The following is a 10,283-nucleotide window of genomic DNA, read 5'->3' as shown; positions in this document are numbered from 1 at the left end:
AGACTCTCTGTTGAATTTTTTATATCTCCCATTATACTTCCAAAGATTTTTCTTGTGCTGTTGACTGTTATTTTTCCCCACAGTACTGTGTTCTTGTTTTATAAATATAATAGCTTCTCAAATCTCTTTGAAGTCACTAAACTATTTTGTTTTTAAAATTTTTTTCAATTTGTTTTTAATTGAAAGATCGTTGCTTTGCAATATTGTGCTGGTTTCTGCCATACATCAGCATGAAGCAGCCATAGGTGTACATGTGTCCCTCTCTCTTGAACCTCCCTCCCACCTCCTACCCCACCCACCCCTCTAGGTTATCACCGAGCACTGATTTGAGCTCCTGTGTTTGTTTTTTAGATTACACTCTCTTCTATTTTCTGATTTATCTCCATGTCCTCTGGGATTAATTCTTCCTTTGACTTGGTCATTTTATTTTTCATTTGTTAACTGTACATACCCAAGAGCCTGGATAGCTTTTTCAAGGTAGTGGGTACTGGTTCCCTCTGCTGATGTAAATGTCATGCTCTTGCTTTTGGTCTGTCCTCAGCTGGGAAGTGAGGTGGTAAGGGCTTGTTTATTGATAGATTTTGCTCTAGAGTGAGCAAGAAGGGAGTAGGCCTTGAAATGATAAGATCTCAAGATTCCGGAATGGGGATGGCTCCATTCTGAGAGTGCTTCAGGCAGTTTATTCAATTTCTTTAGAGTCTACAGTAGCTTGTTAACAGGCTGGTTCTCAATGAATCAAATCTCCCGGTGTCTATGCCGCTTTAACATTGGCTTTGCAGCTCCTCCATCTAAAGATGAAGTCTGTTTTCTGCCTGTTAGACCTGGTTTGGTCTCGTGAGTTGCTTTGGCTAACTGATGCCACAAAAGTGATATTTTGCACATTCTGGGACCTTCGTCTCAAGAAGCCTTGCAGCTTTCACCTTACCTTTCTTGGAAGCACGAGCTGGACTACTGAGTGATGACAGACCATATGGAGAGGGGTCACAGTGACAGCCAATCCAAGGCCACAGGCCATCTTAGACCTCCTTAGACCCAGGGAGCTGCCAACTGACTGCAGCCAATCCATAAGACTGTGAGAAATAATAAATGATTGTTATTTTATGCCACTCTGGTTTGTTGTACAGCCATGATAGCTAATGGAGAGCTTTAAACCATTTTTGGTCTGGATTGCCTATGTTCCACATGTATGAGGCAGATGTAAAGTGGAGATCTAACTGGTTTGGTGATTCTAAAACATTCATCAAATCTCTGTTTTCTGTCCTTCCCATTGCAGCCCTCTACATCAAACATCTCTAAGTCTTGGATTTTTGGAGGTTTTTTATTGGCCACACTATACAGCATGTAGGATCTTAGATCCCTGAACAGGGATGGAATCTGCAGTCCCTGCATTAAGAAGCACAGTCTTAACCACCACTTGACCACCGGGGAAGTCCAGATCTTTCTTGGTAAGTCAGAGAATACTGGTTTATCTGACGCAACAGCTGTTCTTTCCTCTCTACTTAGTAACACAACTTTGATTTTAGCAGCTAAGATTTATAATTGTAAGGTTCCCTTGCAGCTCCAGGCTGCCACATGAAGAAGTTCTAGACAATGAGATCTAAATGGAAGAGTTCTGTGTCATTTCCAGACACACTGCTTAAAGGGAATTGACCTACTAGGAAAGGTTCCTGTCTGCTCGCCTGCTCTTCCTTCTTTCTGCTGCCTAGATGGATGTAGTGGCTGGAGCTCTGGTTACCACCTTGGGCTGTGAGAGGATGGAAGCTACGCACACAGGATAATAGGGTGGAAAGATCAGGCTGATGGGGACTTCCCTGCCAGTCCAGTGGTTAAGACTTCATGTTCCCAGTGCAGGGAGCACAGGTCTAGTCAGGGAACTAAGTTCCTGCATGCTGCACGGCACAGCCAAAAGAAAGAAAAGGAAGGAAGGCAGACAGACCAGACTGAATCTGATGGCATAGTGGAGCTCCCCTTTCAGCTATGCAGTGGCTACCTCCAGATTTCTCTTAGTTGAGAGAGGAATAAGCTTCTCTCTTGTTTAAAGTGCTACTAATTACCACTCTCCATCTGTTTTATGTATCTGAACCTAATCCTACTATTATAATTCGATGAGGACCCTGGGATCCTCGTCCATTACCTATATTTATCTTGGGTTGCCTTCCTCTCTTTAATTCATATCTAGAGATTCCATTGGGCTTTAAAACATCTTCCATGTCCTATCTTATTATGTTCCATCTTTCCTCTAGCTTTTTGAAAATGCAGACGACAGTTATAATCATGATCTTAATGTCCTTGTCTGCCAGTTTTAACATCTGTATCAGTTTGTGTCTACTCCACTGATTGAAGTTTCTCATATCAGGGTTTCCTACAGTTGTCTTAGATTGGATTCCCCTAGCAGGAGATTCAGACTCAGGATTTGAGTTGAAGGTAATGACAGGAGATCTGATAGGGGATTAGGAAAGTAAGCCAGAAGGAAAGTGAACCAATGGAGGATATGTTAACAAGCAGGTTACTGCTGTGGGTGTCTGGGACCCACTCCCACTGGGACCTGTGTGAGATGGTACAGAAGAAAGATATCCTACCTGCAAGGCAACAGAGATAAAAAAAAAAAATTTAGGGTTTTGTCTCTTCAATTTTTTTTAAGCAGGAATCATGTTTATTTAGGTTCTACTTTTCTTACTAAATTTACAACATAATAATAAGAATTGATATTACTTGGGATCTTAGGGAAAAAATATGTTTGCACACTGTTGGTGAAATGTTTTTATTAGTTGTCTATTGCTGTGTAGAAAACTTCTTCAAAATTTGGCAGCTCAAAACAACGTGCATTTATTATCTCGATTTTTGTTGGTTAGAGATTCAAGAGTGGTTCAGATGGGTAGTTATGGCTTGAAGTTTCTCATGAGGTGGCAGTGAAGACATTGTGTAGGTGAATCCCTCAGAATAAATGGAGTGGCCATCATGGTCAACAAAAGAGTCTGAAATGCAGTACTTGGATGCAATCTCAAAAACGACAGAATGATCTCTGTTCGTTTCCAAGGCAAACCATTCAATATCACAGTAATCCAAGTCTATGCCCCAACCAGTAACGCTGAAGAAGCTGAAGTTGAACGGTTCTATGAAGACCTACAAGACCTTTTCGAACTAACACCCAAAAAAAGATGTCCTTTTCATTATAGGGGACTGGAATGCAAAAGTAGGAAGTCAAGAAACATCTGGAGTAACAGGCAAATTTGGCCTTGGAATACGGAATGAAGCAGGGCAAAGACTAATAGAGTTTTGCCAAGAAAATGCACTGGTCATAACAAACACCCTCTTCTAACAACACAAGAGAAGACTCTATACATGGACATCACCAGATGGTCAACACCGAAATCAGATTGATTATATCCTTTGCAGCCAAAGATGGGGAAGCTCTATACAGTCAGCAAAAACAAGATCAGGAGCTGACTGTGGCTCAGACCATGAACTCCTTATTGCCAAATTCAGACTGAAATTGAAGAAAGTAGGGAAAACCACTAGACCATTCAGGTATGACCTAAATCAAATCCCTTATGATTATACAGTGGAAGTGAGACATAGATTTAAGGGACTAGATCTGATAGATAGAGTGCCTGATGAACTATGGACTGAGGTTCATGACATTGTACAGGAGACAGGGATCAAGACCATTCCCATAGAAAAGAAATGCAAAAAAGCAAAATGGCTGTCTGGGGAGGCCTTACAAATAGCTGTGAAAAGAAGAGAAGTGAAAAGCAAAGGAGAAAAGGAAAGATATAAGCATGTGAATGCAGAGTTCCAAAGAATAGCAAGGAGAGATAAGAAAGCCTTCTTCAGCGATCAATGCAAAGAAATAGAGGAAAACAACAGAATGGGAAAGACTAGAGATCTCTTCAAGAAAATCAGAGATACCAAAGGAGCATTTCATGCAAAGATGAGCTCGATAAAGGACAGAAATGGTATGGACCTAACAGAAGCAATAGATATTAAAAAGGGATGGAAAGAATACACAGAAGAACTGTACAAAAAAGATCTTCATGACCCAGATAATCACGATGGTGTGATCACTCACCTAGAGCCAGACATCCTGGAATGTGAAGTCAAGTGGGCCTTAGAAAGCATCACTATGAACAAAGCTAGTGGAGGTGATGGAATTCCAGTGGAGCTATTCCAAATCCTGAAAGATGATGCTGTGAAAGTGCTGCACTCAATATGCCAGCAAATTTGGAAAACTCAGCAGTGGCCCCAGGACTGGAAAAGGTCAGTTTTCATTCCAATCCCAAAGAAAGGCAATGCCAAAGAATGCTCAAACTACCACACAATTGCACTCATCTCACACGCTAGTAAAGTAATGCTCAAAATTCTCCAAGCCAGGCTTCAGCAATATGTGAACCGTGAACTTCCTGATGTTCAAGCTGGTTTTAGAAAAGGCAGAGGAACCAGAGATCAAATTGCCAACATCCGCTGGATCATGGAAAAAGCAAGAGAGTTCCAGAAAAACATCTATTTCTGCTTTATTGACTATGCCAAAGCCTTTGACTGTGTGGACCACAATAAACTGTGGAAAATTCTGAAAGAGATGGGAATACCAGACTACCTGATCTGCCTCTTGAGAAACCTATATGCAGGTCAGGAAGCAACAGTTAGAACTGGACATGGAACAACAGACTGGTTCCAAATAGGAAAAGGAGTACGTCAGGGCTATATATTGTCACCCTGTTTATTTAACTTATATGCAGAGTACATCATGAGAAACTCTGGACTGGAAGAAACACAAGCTGGAATCAAGATTGCCGGGAGAAATATCAATAACCTCAGATATGCAGATGACACCACCCTTATGGCAGACAGTGAAGAGGAACTCAAAAGCCTCTTGATGAAAGTGAAAGTGGAGAGTGAGAAAGTTGGCTTAAAGCTCAACATTCAGAAAACGAAGATCATGGCATCCGGTCCCACCACTTCATGGGAAATAGATGGGGAAACAGTAGAAACAGTGCCAGACTTTATTTTTCTGGGCTCCAAAATCACTGCAGATGGTGACTGCAGCCATGAAATTAAAAGACGCTTACTCCTTGGAAGGAAAGTTATGCCCAACCTAGATAGCATATTCAAAAGCAGAGACATTACTTTGCCAACAAAGGTTCATCTAGTCAAGGCTATGGTTTTTCCCGTGCTCATGTATGGATGTGAGAGTTGGACTGTGAAGAAGGCTGAGCGCCGAAGAATTGATGCTTTTGAAGTGTGGTGTTGGAGAAGACTCTTTAGAGTCCCTTGGACTGCAAGGAGATCCAACCAGTCCATTCTGAAGGAGATCAGCCCTGAGATTTCTTTGGAAGGAATGATGCTAAAGCTGAAACTCCAGTACTTTGGCCACCCCATGCAAAGGGCTGACTCATTGGAAAAGACTCTGATGCTGGGAGGGATTGGGGGCAGGAGGAGAAGGGGATGACAGAGGATGAGATGGCTGGATGGCATCACTGACTCGAATGACGTGAGTCTGAGTGAACTCCGGGATTTGGTGATGGACAGGGAGGCCTGGTGTGCTGCGATTCATGGGGTCACAAAGAGTTGGACACGACTGAGCAACTGATCTGATCTGACCTGGTGGATTCACTTCCAAGAGGGGTCGCTCACATGGCTGTTTAGCAGAAGGTTCTTAGTTCCTTGCTGGCTGTTGACAGGAAACCTCATTTTCACAAAACAAAGACCTCTCCATTGATTTCCTTCAGGATCCTTATAACATGGCAGCTGACTTCCCCCAGAAAGTGTGATATTAGAGAAGGAGAAAACCCTAGTGCCTTTTATTGTATAATTCCAGAAATCAAACATCATCACTTTCTTCATTCAGTTTTATATAAAGTATTTATTTGGTTGCACCGGATCTTAGTTGCAGCATGCGGGATCTTTAATTGTATTATGTAGGATCTAGTTCCCTGGCCAGGGATTGAACCTGGGCCTCCTGCATTAGGAACACAAGGTCTTAGCCACTGGACCACCAGGGAAGTCCTGGAAACAGGGATTTTTAAGCACCAACTCCCACTGGTTATTGGTTGAGGGTTGCTCTGGGAGACGGCTTCTTGCACTTGTATCCTGCCTGTCCAGATGGGTCTGAGTCAGACTCCTGTAGCTAGATAAAGTCCTCCGGGTACACTTCTCAGGTGCTTGTAGTAGGAAGTGGTTCATATACTTAGGGACTGTGTGTGTGGAGGGAATATGAGCAGGACTCTGACAGTGTCTGCCGTACACACCAGACCTGGAGTTCAAGTCTTCATTCAGCAAACAAGGAAAGAATGAACTGCGGTCATGAAAGTACTTGCCTTTCCCAGCGTGGTTTCACTGACTCAGTCTGACCCAATGCCTTGTGTTCCTTCTGATTTATTCTGGCTTCTAGGCACTCCACCAAACCTTGTGCTTCTTCCAAATGAAGGCAGAGATATTTTATCCTATTATGTGTCGTCATCTGATGGGGAAGGAGGTACCCTTTCAGGTTCTTGAACAACAGAAGAACATAGCCTTCCTTCTAGCTGGGCAGTCAGCCACCTGGCCATTCCATCTTCCGTGTCATGATGTAATTTAATTTCTATAAACAACCCAAGTCCGGAGCCTGATGGCCTGGCCAAGTCTGGTCCATCTGGGCTCCTCTCAGAGAGGCTTGTTGAGAGCTTACACATATGCCAGAAGTGGCCAAAGTGCCAGAAGTGGTTAAGTCACTTGTAATTCTTGGCCATTATCAAGTGGTCAAGAATTGCAAGTGACTTAACCCCTTGGGGACTCAGTTTCATATCTGAAAAATAAGAAATAGGGTGTGGGAGGGGGCCATCTCTAGGGTACCTGCAAGCTCAAGGACCCTGCCTGGCTTGCAACTCCATGGCCAGGGGAGTTGTCTCTGTACGTCACAGATCCTCTCCAGGGACGGCTGTGTGGAGGCTGCTCCTTCGCTCAGTCCCCAGACTTTTGGCCTCATTCCCTTTGACTCTGTAGTCACACATCTGAGAGGACATCCTGACAAAATACCCACAGGTGAGGCAGTCTGCACAAAGGTGAAAGTGTGAAAGTGTTAGGAGCTCAGTCATGTCTGACTCTTTGCAACCCCATGGACTGTAGCCTGCCAGGCTCCGCTGTCCATGGGATGCTCCAGGCAAGAATACTGGAGTGGGCTGCCATTCCCTTCTTCAGGGGATCTTCCAGACACAGGGATCAAACCCGGGTCTTCCACACTGTGGACAGATTCTTTACCTTCTGAGCCATCAGGGGAGCCCCAGTACAAAGGTTTTCACTCAGAATTCATAGAAGAATAGTCAAATGGTTTATGGCCCATCCAGGTGATGGAATAGGATTCAGATGGCAGAGAGATGATGAGGAATTGTCAGTGACATTCAGATTCACACAGCCCATGATATGTTATATGAAAAACAGGATACAAAGCCATGTATGTAAAAAGATGGCTCTAATACATGATTATATTATAAAATATCTGATTTTCTTTATATGCTGATAAATTTATCTATTTTGTTTATATATTTGTACAGGGTCAGAACATGATTACAGAACAATTACAGTTGACTTTTTCCCCTTCTTTACCTTCTTCTGCATTTCCTTTTTTAATATTTATGTATTTGGCTGCACTGGGTCTTAGTTGCAGCATGTGGGATCTAGTTCCCATACTTGGGTCAAACCAAAGCCCTCTGCATTGGGCATTTGGAGTCTAAGCCACTGAACCACCAGGGAAGTCCCTATCTCGTATTTTCTAAGTTTTCTCCAATTACCAGAAGTGTGTGTTATTTTTATGAACAAGAGAAAACAGACGGATTTCAAACAGTGCCTCTGTGGGCCTTCTGATTTGTCTGCGAGAGCTCTGGTGTAGGCATAGACATCCTCGGGACCTCTGATGCGCTGGGCTTCATTGTCATGGCCATCTCAGGTACTGAGCATCCTTCCCTGAATTGTCTAGATAGCGATGATGGAGTCCACGCCCCCGTTCCTTCCTGTCTCTTGCCAATGCTGCTGTCTGGGTTTTCAGCTGAGTGTCGACCAGCCGTCGCCTTCTGCCCAGACTTGTGTTGACTGCACAGGGAGAGGGTGACCTCATTTACTTTGGGTGGAGCCGGAGAAGGGGGCTGGGAACTGCATGTGGTGAAGGTTTCAGTTCCAGTGTGCTTTTGCTGCATAGCCAATACCTACAGCTGGATTCTCTGCTGCTTTACTCAAAAGCAAATAGGCCTTGCAAGGCAAAAATGGTCATTCAGTGTTTTTTTTTTTTCTTAATTTGGCCAAGAGGTTTGCAGGGTCTTAGTGCCCCAACCAGGTATTAAACCCAGGCCCTCAGCAGTGAAATCGCCAAGTCCCAAACACTGGACCGCCAGGGACCTCCCCATACTGTGTGTGTCTATATATACATATATATATATATGTATGTATATATACCAATTATTTATTTATTGGGTTGTGCCAGGTCTTGGTTGCTGCACATGAGGTCTAGTTGTGGTGTGCAAATCTTTAGTTATGGCGTGTGAACTCTTAGTAGCACGTGGGATCTAGTTCTCTGGCCAGGGATGGAACTGGGGTCCCTGCATTGGGAATGTGGAACCTTAGTCACTGGACCACCGAGAAGTACCCCCATACTGTATGTTTTAAATGTGGGTCACATGGTTCATTTACGACTCAGACTCTGACCCTTGTCGTAGGGGCTGTCAGGGTCCCATCCACACATCCTTTGCCATCCTAGAGGGCTTCCTCATTTCTCTGGCTGAGACGGTCTCTGATCCTGGGAAGTGGGGCTCTTAGTCCACTCTAGGGCAGGCCAGGGGCATCAGATGGTTAACACCCCAGACTAAGCCCTAAGTCCCTGAGGGATGGGAGTGAGGGTCTACACAGCCCACGTCTCCGCCCTCAGTGGGATGTCTTTGAGACATGTTCCAGCAGACCTTCAGAGTCCTAAGAGGATGAAGCCCCAGGAGCCGCAATAGAGACCTGCTGATGAGCATCTGCTCCACTGTCTCCTCATCCTCTCTTCTCCACTCTCACCTTCTGGTCCTCAATAAACCTCATGCACCAAAACCCTTGCCTCGCTATGACAACCTCACTCCATGCATACCTGACAATGCTCTGAGTCATTTGGAACAAAATAATCACCTTTACCCTCCTACACCAAGGTGGAATTGGGGATATCAAGTTCATTTACTGCATAGGCCATAAAGCAGGAAAGTACCCTAAGTTCCAGTGATTTGAAACTCTCTCAGCTTGATGTGAACAATGAATTGTTTCCTGTTGCTACAAAGAAAGAACCCATTCTGGATACCAGCTGAAAGAGAAAAAGAGAACTGACTTCATTTTCCTAAAGCATTGGAGACATTTCCTTGAGGCCAGCAAGAGCTCTGAAGATGATTGTGCCCTAAAAATAGCATTCTCACTCCTGAATGGGTTATAAAAACTGAAAGGGTGGGGGGGTATTTTCATCTACTTCTAGAGCAACTGTTCAAAACATCAGAGGGGATTATGCAATGACTTGGTGCAGTCTTTCGCCTGGCAAAGCAAATCACAGCTCTGTGATGGGCTTTCATGGTGATGCAAGAGGACACATGGGGATCCATGCAAGGAGGGAAAGAAAGGGGTGAAGAGTGGGGAAAATGAAGAGTGGACTGGAAAGGGATCACATGGAGGGCCTGCTGGCCTTCCTGCTCACCTTAGAGAGCACTCCACACTCACTCTCTGCACCATGCCCAGGAAAGCCCTGATCCTCTCTGCCTTGTCCACCCTGGCTATGACCTTCCCCACACCAGCCCTGGACTTGACCACTGCTGTAGGGCTCACTACTGATTTAAACTCTGCCCCTGACTGGTCCTTGGAGAAGACACAGGCTTTCCAGCGGCATCAAACACTCCCAGCTTCCTGGACGAAGTCACTGAGGCCACACACGATTACAGCTCAATTTACATGGAGAGCTGCTTCAGTGAGGATCATACTGATGTCACTGCTGATTATCATGACTGGAGCACCAGCCCAGCCCAACACCTCCATGGAAAGTGACTGTAAGTCCCAAATAAAGACCTATTTTTCTCATATATTGAGAAGTTCAGAGGTAGGTCATTCAAGACTATCACAGTGCCCTAGGAACCCAGATCTAAAGTGGATTTCAGTCTGTCTGCGGACAGGGCAGAAACTATGGGAAAAGTTGCCATAGTAGGTTCAGTTGAAGCAAACTGTGCATTCTGCTTTAGCCAGTTTCTACTCACTCCAAATCCAGGCGCCAAAACACCCCTAGCCCCTGGGTCCCCATGTAATAGTCC

General features: G+C 44.5%; 1 non-coding gene across 1 annotated transcript; it reads right to left on the bottom strand.

The window, feature by feature from the left end:
• Positions 1-5,926: 5,926 nt before the first annotated feature.
• TRNAR-CCU lies at positions 5,927-5,999 on the bottom strand. Its single transcript has one exon. It is a non-coding gene; the product is annotated as a tRNA-Arg (tRNA).
• Between the last annotated feature and the right edge of the window lie 4,284 nt (positions 6,000-10,283).

This window comes from Bubalus bubalis, chromosome 21 (assembly GCF_019923935.1).
Source record: "Bubalus bubalis isolate 160015118507 breed Murrah chromosome 21, NDDB_SH_1, whole genome shotgun sequence".
Taxonomy (NCBI): Eukaryota; Metazoa; Chordata; class Mammalia; order Artiodactyla; family Bovidae; genus Bubalus; species Bubalus bubalis.
This window is presented reverse-complemented; position numbering and strand designations above follow the sequence as displayed.